The sequence below is a fragment of the Myxine glutinosa genome, chromosome 12, assembly GCF_964187855.1.
Source record: "Myxine glutinosa chromosome 12, kmMyxGlut1.1, whole genome shotgun sequence".
NCBI lineage: Eukaryota > Metazoa > Chordata > Myxini > Myxiniformes > Myxinidae > Myxine > Myxine glutinosa.
This window is the reverse complement of record NC_136272.1, coordinates 75,935,963-75,949,312: the sequence shown is the minus strand read 5'-3', so window position 1 is coordinate 75,949,312 and position 13,350 is coordinate 75,935,963. Positions and strand designations below refer to the sequence as shown.

At 43.6% G+C, this 13,350-nt stretch overlaps 1 protein-coding gene across 1 annotated transcript in view; it reads left to right on the top strand.

The window, feature by feature from the left end:
- The first annotated feature begins 548 nt into the window (after positions 1–548).
- LOC137413362 (5-hydroxytryptamine receptor 3B-like) overlaps positions 549–13,350 on the top strand; it is a 28,724-nt gene continuing 15,922 nt past the window's right edge. The window contains exons 1-4 of the mRNA XM_078766040.1: positions 549–851; positions 4,987–5,109; positions 5,383–5,444; positions 8,171–8,311. The gene's annotated coding sequence lies outside the window, so the exon portion shown is untranslated. The remainder of the gene's footprint in view (positions 852–4,986; positions 5,110–5,382; positions 5,445–8,170; positions 8,312–13,350) is intronic.

The window sequence follows — 13,350 nt, the reverse complement described above, 5'->3', positions numbered from 1 at the left end:
TCCCTCCAAAGCACATTGAATGTAAAAAGATGAAGATGTGCCAAGAAGTGCACCGGGAGCATGTACCTGAAACTGGACCTGTTTCAAGTACACCTGCATAATAACGACATTCAAGATTCTGGCAGAAGAGGAGCAGCCGTCTCTTTCCCAAGGGGTACAATGTCTCTCGAGAGTGTGTGTGTGTGTGTGTGTGTGTGTGTGTGTGTGTGTGTGTGTGTGTGTGTGTGTGTGTGTGTGTGTGTGTGTGTGTGTGTGTGTGTGTGTGTGTGTGAGATTATATATACACCACCAATACATACATATACACATGCATGCACATATACATGCACATACATACATACATAAACACGCACACAAACATCTCGTTTTTTCATTTCTGTTCCTCACAATTCTCTCTTATTCACAGACACACACATACATACATACATGCACACACACACACACACACACACACACACACACACACATACATACATACATACATACATACATACACACACACATATATATACACACACACACACATATACACACACACACATATACACACACACACATATCTATACCATTACCCAGCATAAGGCCAATATTGCACAAGTAAGTATGGCATCAATGTATTTGTATTGCCTCCGGAAAATCCGCTGGTTGTAGTTGTGTGACCTTGTTCCGTGCCACGTTGTGTTGTGTTGATTTAGTAATCCGTGCCACGTTTGATCTGTTATTTAAATGGATCTCGGGCCACCAAACGCCGGATATAAACTGTCACACCTTTGAATCTGCATTGACCCCAGGACGTGCTGCTATGGTGTGGAGCTCGGCAATCTGGATCTTCGCTTTCTTGCTGATTACAGGTACGGACAAATTGTGCATGAATGTGTCATAAATGTCATAAACTTCTTGGGATTACATTTGATGGCAATTTCCTTGATATACTAAATATAGATAAGATTGAAATGCAACATCTCTCAAATTTTATGACGTTGAGATAGACGGCTGACTTAAGATCCTCGGGTCTTGAGTTGAAGCCTCTGTCGAGCCGTTGAACTAACACCAGGTGTGTCGACTCAGCCTGTCATCCTTCCGAGGTCGGCAAAATGAGTACCAGCTAGCTGGGAAGGAGGCATTGCATCAGCGAAACGGCAGCGCCCCCAGAAAATGATGCAGCCAAGCAGCCACAGGATGCAGACGAATAATTAAAATAAATAAGATTATATTTGAGACTAGAAAGGCACTCGGTAGAGAGCTTACCTCCACCAGGCTGAACAATTTATGGTTTGTATCCCACTGAATGGCCGGATCTGGATTCGGACCCGAATCAAAATCGAATCGGCTTGTTCTTGTCACCTGACCAACTCGTCCACCAAGTTTATTCTTAACTCGCCCATAACTTTTAAAAATATCATGTTATATATCGCTTTTCATCTGATCTCTCAATGGTGAAGAATCGCTTAAAAATTTAACGATTCTCGTATTTGAATCCATATTTATATCTTCGCCAAAATCTAATCGATTCTTTCTTGTCACACAGACACACACACAACTTGTTCACCAAGTTTCGTCCAAATCAGTCCACAACTTTTTGAGATATCCTGCTATGTATCGTTTTTGGCCCTATCTCCCAATGGTGATGAATCACTTAAGAAATTTTACGAGCCGGATCCGGATCTGGATCTTCACCAAAATAGAATCGATTCTTCCTTGTCACACACACAACCGGTTCACCAATTTCGTCCAACTCCGTCCATAACTTTTTGAGATATCCTGCTATGTATCGTTTTTGGCCTGATCTCCCAATGGTGAAGAATCACATAAAAATATTTCAATCTCGTATCAGGATATTCGTACTCGAATTTTCACCAAAATCTAACCAATTCGTCCTTGTCACACACCCAACCTCTCCACCAAGTTTCATCTTTTATGTTATCTCTTGTGAGTTATGAAAAAACTGGTAGGTGGATGAGTTGGTTCGGGGACAAGAAGAAGGCGATTCCATTTTGGTTCAGGCCCAGATCCAGATGCAGCCTATCAGTGGGATACAAAACGTTAACAGTTCATCCTGACAGGGGTATGCACTCCACCCTGGGCTGCTCTAGCTTCCTGTTAGTTTATCCCTTGCTGCCTAGGCCCATTTGTTGCCCCGATACCCCACTGGTAGTTCAACCTTGCTCTTCCACGACACTTGTTTTTGTCGAGAAAAACAATTTAGCAACAGCTCTCAATTCTTAAGAAGTCTTAAGACTTAAGAAGATTCTTAATTAATTAAATCCTTAAGGAAACTTCCAAACGAAACATATTTCACCTTGTCTATATATATGAAAATATATCACCTTCTCACATGGACATTTTCATCAATATATGAACCTCTATGTTTACCCGATGCTTTCAGCCATGACCACCAGAAAAAAAGCAACAATTAACATTGTAATGCAAATCAGCACCCAAAATGGATTTAACCTTTTCATGATCTTTCATATGACACATAACTTTAACAACACAATAATCCAGCATGATCCCAATGCTGAACACTTGGAAAAGGAAGGCTGCGTTTTCCTGGTGTTTATGTTCTGCCCCATTAGCATCAAAATCACATTTCTCAAAACGCACAAGGAGCAAGTGAGGTCAAGTCCACAAATATTTTTGAATGGCATCTGCGGATGTGCTTTGTTGATTGTATATGGTCGGAATCATGATTTTCATTGAGGTTTGTGTGCACACTTGATCATATCCTGAGTCGCTCTCAAACTATTGATTCTTTGACAGTCAAGCAATGTTTGAACAGTTGTGCTATGACAGTCCAGGTGTTGTCATAATCCAGGGTCACAGTCGGATTGTTTGCAGACCAGCTTTCATTTAGTTCAGGGCAAAACGCACAATGGGGGCCCTCTATTTTTATTCAAGAATTAAAGACTTGACCATTCAAGAGATAGGAATCACAGTAAAATTGTTTGCATACCAGTTATCAAAATGTCTTATGGGAATCCGAGCGGAAAATATTCCATTATGAGAAGTTATAAGTTTAAAGGTCTTTAAGAGATTTACAGTGCATTCAGAAAGTATGCAGACCCCTTCACTTTTTCACATTTTGTTCTGTTGCAGCCTTATGCTGAAATCGTTTAAATTAATTTTTTCCCTCATCAATCTACACTCAATGAAAGTGACTGGTTGAGAAGAGTGATGGAAATGAATGTGGAAGGAAGTAGAGGACGGAGAAGACGGAGAAAGACTTGGCTAAAGATGGTGGAAGAAGAAATGCGGGCAAGGGGGTTAACAAGGGGAGATGCAGAAAATAGGGCAAAATGGAGAAGATTGTCATGGGGACCGCAAGGCTAACCCCCGCTCTTGCAGGGAAAATGGCCTTTAAAATGCCTGTTGTTGTATAATCAAAGTTCTGAGATTTATAAAAGAGAGCAGGAAAACCTAGCGGCCCCAAACTTTGCATGCATATACACCTGGACCTCCAACCGATTGCAAGGATGAAAACTGGGTGTTTGGGTGTGTTATAACTTATAAGTTAAAATATATTTAAAAAATAACCACCTTTAGAGGCCATTTTTCCCCGCAAAGCAGGGGTTGGCCTTTTTCGGGAACCGTGGTTGTTGTTGTTTTTTGGTCCCCTTTTTGAAGCAATGTTTTACAGCTGGATGCCCTTCCTGACGCCAACCCTTTTTGCCGCCTTTAACGACAAACAGGGAATTACCAGTGAACTGGTACTCAATTAGCCGACCTCGGAAGGATGACAGGCTGAGTCAACCCCCCTGGCGTTAATTCAGCGATTGACCGGGATTCGAACCCAGGATCCTAAACCGGCACCCTAGCCGCTAGCCCAACACCAGGGTTGGTGTTGTTATAAGTTATAACATCCTTTTCGAAGATTATTAACGAGGTGCTCATAATAAGAAAACCCGATGTGGTGGATTACCAATATGACGGCCCACCATCTTTGGTCAGCCCACTGCACCTCACTGCGTTCTTAAGCCGCCATTTTGTTTCGGCCTACTCAAACTTGCCTTGCCTTGGAAATACGATCGATTATTATTTATCATTACATAATTGAAGCATGTCATCAAAATCTGGATTCTGATATGAGGATTGGGTGCTGTAGACTAAATAATGTCCAAACCTGGAGTGAAGTCTGACAACATTTACCACGTCTCGCGATTGGTGAATGCTATTCAGGCTGATTTTGCAAGCCATGGTGTTACAGTAGACAGAGCTCCCTTTTTGTTTTTAGTCACAAGGCCGGGGAAGTTTGGGTGTGTTTTAACACCCTTTTTTGAATTTGTCTGCTCAGTGGTTTCCACATGATTTGCTGCTTGAAATCGATCTGTTTTTAAAATTCCTCGACCATTTCAACCAGAAGCAATCAACTTGCCAAGCCAGCCGTTCCTTATCACCCATTTCGTTGGAGTGCTTAAGCCGGTTCACGAGGGCTCTTAATTCAATTAGTCACAAAGCCGGGGAGGTTTGGGTGTGTTATAACACCCTTTTTTGAATTGGTCTGCTCTCATTGGTTTCCACATTTTGCTGATTTGCTGCTTGAAATCGATCTGTTTTTAAAATTCCTCGGACATTTCAACCAGAAGCAATCAGCTTGCTATCGCTTGCCAAGCTAGCCGTTCCTTATCACCCATTTTGTTGGAGTGCTTGCTTAAGTACTTAAGCCACTTGGCTTCCATGGTGATACGGCAGCTCGGTACTCCATGGGGACATCCCAGGATTTAGGAAGGTTAAATAAATTGGAGGATTAAAAGCAGAGGGACCGAGAGGTATGGGGTATGCCGAGAGGTATGCACATTCGCTTTAAACTGTCTAGCCAGGGCCATGACCTTGTGATTATTTTAGATATGGGGCTGTACAGGAAATCCCCATGTAGACATAGACATAACAACCAAGAAACCCACACACACCTTCATTCAACTATTTTCTTTAAGAGCATCTTCTTGATAAGGTTCTTCAAGTGAGTTGCAATTCTATCCTTTTTTGCAGATTTATGAGGAAAAAGATGTTTTTGTTGCTCGCATCAAAATGCCTGGATACACTGAATCCTCCATCAAGATGATGCACAAACCGGGCTCACTTGTCGTGAGTGCACATCGGGTCATGTCAAACGTACGTATCTGGTTTGGCTAATATGTCTAAACAGCAAGTTGAGGTACATGTTGATCAGAAAACCATACAATTGTTACCCCGCACGCACGTGTAATTGCATTTGTCCGTGTCTTTGTGGACATTTGTAATTCCTTCTAGCGGTGACTTCTTTCTGCTGTATATGAAAGATAAATTTTGCGAGAGGAACATGAATTATACAAACTGCACTGTCATTGCATCAGCTGTTTTAAACACTACTAACCACTATTGCATTTGGATGGTGCTTTCTTACAGAGGCTGCGGGAAAGCAAGAACAATGTGAATTATTTCATTCTTCTCCCTCCTGAAATCGAAACGTAAGACGTGCCTTTTATCGTTATGAACGGTTTGCTTCTGTCTCAGCATTTTCTAGCACCAGCCTCTCATTAATTATGAGCACTGGTTGGTTAACACATAAGCTATTTAATCTTGGCACTGACTTTGTAATGTAAGGAATTGTACACAAACCTCTTTATTATAGAATCAACTGGCATTCAACACAGGAACCTGCTTCTTATTTCCGAACTTGAATAACTTTCAAGAAAAATGTAGAGAGTAATGGAAACACAAGGTGGTACAGTAGAGGGAGCACCATGTTGCCTGGAGTTCACCCAGTTGAAACCAGGAAGGACGAGAGAAGCAACGGTGCTCCCCTGGAAGTACATGAACATGGAAATGTTTTCATATCTGCTCATATACATCCACATAACACCAGATCGTGCCAATTGCAATTCAAGAATGAGCAGACCACCAATGATGATTGTGTGGCAGTCCTGGCACTCGTACAGAAGTCAGTGCTTTTGGCTTGTAGCTGGAAACGGTCGTTGTGAATTGGGTACAAAATGGCCAGAGCTGCAATATAGGGCTGAAGATGTCTGTGGATGACAAATGAAACGACCCGAGGCAAAGTCTGCTTTCTCTTGTGTGGTTCAAAATCGATAGGGTTTTACTCAGTACTATTTGTTACTTTGCTGTCTATATCAAGACTCGCTCGGATTTTGAGAGTGGAAGAACCACCTTTAGAGGCCATTTTTCCCCACAGAGCGGGGGTTGGCCTTTTTCGGGCACCATGGTCCCCTTTTTGAAGCGATGTTTTATGGCCGGATGCCCTTCCTGCTGCCAACCCTGTTATAGTCACCTCTTGCGACACACAGGGAATTACCAGTGAACTGGTACTCAATTTGCCGACCTCGGAAGGATGACAGGCTGAGTCAACCCCCCCCCCCCCCCCCCCCCGGTGTTATTTCAGCGATCGACCGGGATTCGAACCCAAGATCCTAGGATCCCAAGCTGGCACCCAAACCGCTAAGCCAACACCAGGCGTTGGATTTTGAGAGTGGGAAGGGAGCATTCATTTATTAGAGGGAGTATCAGTGAGGTTTCTAGGTCTGGCTCATTACTTCTGCCACTGAAGGTCGATGGGGGTTATGTTTTCATCCCTGTCTGTTTGTTACTTGACGGAAAAGATTCCGGCAAGTATGTTGATCGGTTGGTTTGTCTGTTTGTCTCTCTGTCTGTTTGTCTGTGCGCAGCACTACGTCTACAGTCTACACCATTGCACGTAGAATCACCAAACTTTACACACATATTTGTCTTGCCCTGAAATAGACTGTGCCCAATTGATGATGTCATCGGTCACGTGGTTCGGCCGCCATATTGGAAAAACCGAAAAACTTTGCACCTCTCTATCTCCGAAAGTGCTGAATAGAAAGAATTGAGACATGGCTCACTGTAAAGAACTCTCCATGGGGAATAAATATGTTAATGATGATGTCATAGGTGCGTCCATTATGACGTCATAATTCGACAAGTACAAAACTTCATCCGATCAAGATGAAATTTCTTGAGCATAATCTAGGAATAAATTAGTTTCGATAATGATGACAAAATAGATGATAGTAAACAAATAATGATGACGTCATCGGTCACGTGGTTCTGCCGCCATATTTGTCCAAAATGGCCGATAAAAAAGTATATTCCGGCAAGTCCTTGGTCTCTGACCGATTTTTCATTTGTCTGTCTGTCTGTGTACAAGATATCTCAAAAAGTTGTGGACAGATTCAGACGAAACTTGGTGGAGAGGTTTCGTCAGACAGACCTTCGAGGAGAGGTTTCATTCCTCTTTTCTCCCGCCTCTGGAACAAACTCCCTCACTCTCTTCAATCCCACTCCACCCTCCTGGTCTTTAAAACAGCTGTTCACCACCATCTCTTATCTTCCCCCATCCAAAACCTTGATCTTTTCTATCCCCGCTAATTTCACCCCAATTCCACTTTTTTGAAATACCAACTTCTGTCCTGGAAGTCCTTGGTGTCCTTGTGTTTTATACTTCTCCCACCCCCCCCCCCCCTTCCCACGCCTCCTCCCCCCACCCCTCTCCCTCCCACACATCTCCCTGCTCTTAAATGTTGTGTGCTCTCAAGTGTTTGTGTGCTTCCCCTTCTCTTGTCTTCCGCTCCCTCTTTTTATATATTTTGTTTGTCTGGTTGATTTGTTTGTGAAGTAAATGTCAGCTCTTTCACGAGCCTCGATTCAGTATACAAAAAAAAAGTCTGTGACAAGGAAGAAGTGATTCGATTGTGGTGAAGATCTGAATCTGGATTCGGATACGATAATTATTTAATTTTTAAGTGATTCTTCACCATTGAGAGATTGGGCGAAAAGCGATATATAACATGATATTTAAAAAAAGTTATGGAAGAGTTCTGGGTAAACTTGGTGGAGGAGTTGGTTTGGCGACAAGAACAAGCCGATTCGATTTTGGTTCAGGTCCGATTCCCGATCCGGCCTATCAGTGGGATACAAAACATAAACTGTTCAGCCTGGCGGAGGTATGCGGTCTACCTAGTGCCGTTCTAGTTTAATCTGGAGTACTATTGAGGTCTTAATTATAAGTGCAGACTAGGTACACCCAACAGTTTTTTTTTTCCTCGTGTGGGTTTCCATGCAAGCCCTCAGAAAAGGCTCATCTGCTTTTACTTTTATTGGATGATTGTGTTCTGTCTGTGTTGCAATAACTAACCATTTATATTTTGTCTTTTAGATACAGTGACTGTAGTGGCTGAATGTTTTCGTGTTGAGAAATAAACTGCGGCTCCTGTCTCTCAAGTTTCAACACAGGTAGTCAAGGCAGCCAACATACTGAAAATCAAGTCCACAGGAAAGGAAGGGGTCAACATCTAAGGTTAATAATAACATGAAATTGTACACTGCACTACAAACTGTATTGTACTATAAACTTGTTACATTGTCCATGTGTGCAATTGATCCAGATGATTTATTCTGCTATTCCTAATTGTACACAAAACGATAAATGCAAAATTTACAAGCCTTTTTGATTGCTGTGCAAAGCTGTGTGCATGTGATGTAATTTTTAAAATGCCTGAGAATGAATGATGTAGACAGTACATGTAAGTGTGGACAAACACCTCCTCAGGAATGGTTGCAGCTAACTTTAGGAGTATCGACATTGAAGGTATAAAATCATGTTTTCGTTAAAATAGACATGAAATATTATGGTTAAATTGGACAACTTAGCCGAACTGCTCCGAAGGCCACCCCAGCATCCGAGTTGAGCCAGTAGGCCATCATGCAGCATATGGACTTGACATCAACCATGACCTTTCCTGGGCCAACCACATGGCAAAGCTGCCCTCTAAAACCAGCCGCAGACAGTGCATCTTCCGTCGATCCAAGTGTTTAATAATAATAATAATAATGCATTTATTTTATATAGCGCTTTTCAGGAAGCCCAAAGACGCTTTGACAGAGTGCAAAACATAACGCATAGCAAAACATAAAGACAATTGCAAAAAAAGAAGAATCAATAGGGAAATATTCAAAGCACAAAGGAGGGAGAAGGAGAGGAGATAGTCAGGGGTTAGATGCTGTGGGTTAAATGTTGAATGCAGTGTTGAACAGGTGGGTCTTGAGTGATGTTTTGAATGTGGTGAGTGAGGAGGAGTCTCTGATGGTGTGAGGTAGCGAGTTCCAGAGGGTGGGAGCAGCGATGGAGAAGGCCCTGTCCCCCCAGGATCTAAATTTGGTCCGGATGGGGGGGGTCAGGAGGTTGGTACCAGCAGAGCGGAGGTTGCGGGTGGGAGTGTGTCTGGAGAGGAGGTCAGCCAGGTAGGATGGGGCCAGGTTATGGAGGGCTTTGTAGGTCAAGAGGAGGATTTTGTACTGGATTCTCTGGGAGATGGGGAGCCAGTGAAGCTTGTAAAGGACGGGGGTGATGTGGTCACGGGTCCGGGAATGGGTGAGTAGACGGGCAGCGGAGTTCTGAATGTATTGGAGTTTATTGGTGATTGTTGAGGGTGAACCATAAAGGAGGCTATTGCAGTAGTCCAGACGGGAAGTGATGAAGGCGTGGATGAGGGTTTCTGCAGCCACAGAGGAGAGGGATGGACGGAGACGGGCGATGTTTTTCAGGTGGAAGTAGGCTGTCTTTGTGATCTGTTTAGTGTATTTGTCGAAGGAGAGGGTTTGGTCAAAGATGATGCCAAGATTCCGGATGTGAGGGGAGGTGGACACTGGGAAACCGTCGATGTTGAGGGCAAAGTTATGGGTGGACTTGGTGAGCGTTTTTGGGCCAATGATGATTATTTCAGATTTATCACAGTTAAGTTTGAGGAAGTTGATTTGAAGCCAGGATTTTATTTCAGTGATGCAGTTTGTCAGGATAGAGTGGGTGGCGGTGGAGATGGACTTGGTGGAGATGAAAAGCTGGATGTCATCGGCGAAGCAGTGGAATTGGAGACCATGACGGCGGATTAAGTGACCGAGGGGGGACAGGTAAAGGATAAAGAGGAGGGGGCCAAGAACTGAACCTTGGGGGACACCTTGGGGGAGGGGAGCAGTGGGGGATTTGCAGTTATTGATGGAGATGAACTGACGTCTGTCAGAGAGGTATGATTTAATCCAAGAGAGGGCAGTGCCGGTAATGTTAAAGGTGGTTTCAAGTCGGGTGAGGAGGATGGTGTGATCGATGGTGTCAAAGGCAGCGCTGAGGTCGAGGAGGATGAGAATGTTGAGGTTGCCAGCATCAGAGGAGAGGAGAAGGTCGTTGGTGATTTTGAGGAGAGCAGTTTCAGTACTGTGGTTGGACCGGAATCCGGATTGGAATGTTTCATACAGGTTATTGGCAGAGAGGTGATGCTTGAGTTGAGTGGCTACAGCGCGTTCCAAAACCTTTGACAGAAAGGGTAGGTTGGAGATGGGTCTGAAGTTATTTAGGGTGTCAGGGTTTAGTCCAGGTTTTTTCAGAATGGGGGTAACAGCAGCAATTTTGAGGGATGGTGGGACGATGCCTGTAGACAGGGAGGAGTTTATTGTTGCAATGATAAGTGGAGAAAGAGCAGGAAGGGAGGCCTTGACAAAGCTGGAGGGGATGGGGTCAAGAGTGCAGGTGGCAGTTTTCATTCCGATGAGGAGTTCAGAGAGGTCAGTAGGGGAGACTGGGGAGAATTGAGACAGGGGATGGCAGGATAAGGGGGGGCAGGTGGTTTGAGGGGGAGCGGGTGCGGCGGTGGTCAAGCTGTTGTAGATGTTTTCAATTTTGCGTTGGAAGAATGAAAGGAAGGAGATGCAGTTGTCTATTGTGAATGACTGGGTGGTGGTGTTCAGGGGGCTGAGGAGTTTGTTTATTGTAGAGAAGAGTGCTTTTGGGTTTCCGGAGCCAGAGTGGATAATTTGAGAGTAGTAGGCGGAGCGGGCGCGGGAGAGGGCATCTTTATAGTGTTGTATGTGGTCCTTGTAGGCCTGGGAGTGAACTGTGAGACCTGTTTTATTGCGGAGTCTTTCAAGTTGGCGAGCACGAGTTTTCATTAGGCGGAGCTCAGGGGTAAACCAGGGAGCAGAATGGGTGAAAGAAACTGTTTTGGTTTTTATAGGCGCAATTTGGTCAAGGCAGGAAGAGAGAGTGTGGTTGTAGTAGTCAGTGAGGTCAGAAGGGGTGTGGAGGTCAACGAAGGGAGAAGTGGACATTTTTTCAGAGAGGGTCGATGAGAATGAGGCAGGTGAAAAAGCGTTTAGCTTACGGAAGTTGATAGTGCGATAATGCCTTGGTGCTGGGGTGGGGATGTTGATGGTCAGAGTGATGGCTAGGTGGTCAGAGAGAGTGAGGTCGGAGCCAGAGAGATGGTGCAAAATTAGTCCAGTAGAGCAGACAAGGTCCAAAATGTGACCACGGTTATGGGTAGGAAAGTTGACATGTTGAGTGAGGTTAAAGCAGGTGAGTAAATCAGTGAAGTCAGTGGTTAGCGTGGAGTCAGTGGAGTCCATGTGGATATTGAAATCACCAAGGAGGAGGATTGAGGGGGAGAGGGAACATAGCTGGGTCAGAAAGTAGGAGAAGTCAGACAGGAATGATGGGTGTGGTTTGGGAGGGCGGTAGACAACAGCCATGACTGACTGTGTGTGACCAGAGAGTTTAAAAGCCAGGTGTTCAAATGATGGAGCAGATGAGATGGAGATGAGGTTGGTCTTGATGTCTTGTCGGTGAATAACGGCAATTCCACCACCTCGGCCCTCCGAGCGTGGTTTATTGATGTAAGAATATCCATTGGGTGTGGTGAGGTTGAGCGTGTAGTAAATCAGAACCTCAGAATTACGTGTTTCCTTGGAAAATCAGAGCTGCTCACACCCGATAAGGCTTTTTTTTCATAGATCATTGGAATGATGCTCTCTGCTATGGCCTGGCACTCCAGCATCACTTCTATCTCTCCTGAATGCTGGAGAATCTAGAGTTCTCACAATTATTGGAATCTCCCATGATTAGGCCGAAGGACAAGGTCTGTTGTTTTCACATTGCAGGAAGATCAGCGGTCTCTGTTTTTTTTTATTGTCTTTTCTCCAACATTGCTCCCTCTTCTCTCTGTCGTCCGACCCTCCTCAGCAACTACTGAATGCACATGTTCTTCCGTTATCCATCTGGTTAAATTTCCAAAATCCTGGCTGACTGCGTGACTTAATTCCTTTGTTTCTCACTTCTCCTGTCTATGGGACTGTCTTCCTGAGATCTTCCTTTCCCACTCTTTCAGTGTTTTCTCCCTTCCCTCTCTTTTTTTCTCCTTTCCTCTTTGTTTATCCCCTTGCCGGTTGTGCCCAATTTTTGCCCCACTGCCAATTTAACCTTGCTCTTTTATGAGCCTTGCTCTTGTTGAGAAAAATCAAATTGCTGTTTTCTTGCGACGAGCTGAGTTTCCACTCTTCCGTAGAATGACTTGCTAAAATAAATAAATAACAGGGAATCCAGGAGGTGATGAACCTTGCACAGATTAGAACAATGTCAGACCAGACTGAATAAAATCTTCTGCATTAACATCTGTAGAACTCTATGTATGGAACTCTCTTTTTTTTTCTTTTTTTTTGAAAAAAAAAAAAAGATTCAACTTAAATCTTCAACTTCTATTTTATATAAAATGTAATATCACGTATATTACAAATACATTTGTGCAAAATAATTGTTTGTATTATGATTTTTGTAAACCATGACAACACAGCAACTCAGGTACAGTCATCTATCTATATATCAACATATCTGGGCAGTGTCTGTGTTGTCACTGAACTACTCCCTCAAACTTTTGTTTCCATGGTTGTGAAGTGTTTTTTAATAACGTGGTGGTTAGGTGTTTTGAATTACTTGGTGGTGAGGTGTTTTGAATTACATGGTGCTGAGGTGTTTTAAATTATGTGGTGGTGAGATGTTTTGTATTACTTGGTGGTGAGGTGTTTTGAATTACATGGTGCTGAGGTGTTTTAAATTATGTGGTGGTGAGATGTTTTGTATTACTTGGTGGTGAGGTGTTTTGAATTACATGGTGCTGAGGTGTTTTAAATTATGTGGTGGTGAGATGTTTTGTATTACTTGGTGGTGAGGTGTTTTGAATTACGTGGTGGTGAGGTGTTTTAAATTACGTGGTGGTGAGGTGTTTTGAATTACATGGTGATGAGGTGTTTTGAATTATGTGGTGGTGAGGTGTTTTGAATCACGTGGTGGTGAGGTGTTTTGAATTACATGGTGGTGAGGTGTTTTGAATCACATGGTGGTGAGGTGTTTTGAATCACGTGGTGGTGAGGGGTTTTGAATCACGTGGTGGTGAGGTGTTTTGAATTACGTGGTGGTGGTGTTTTGAATTACGTGGTGGTGAGGTGTTTTAAATTACGTGGTGGTGAGCGTCCGCTGTTTCTGCATTTGGACGCATTTCGCTTCCTCCCTTCTGG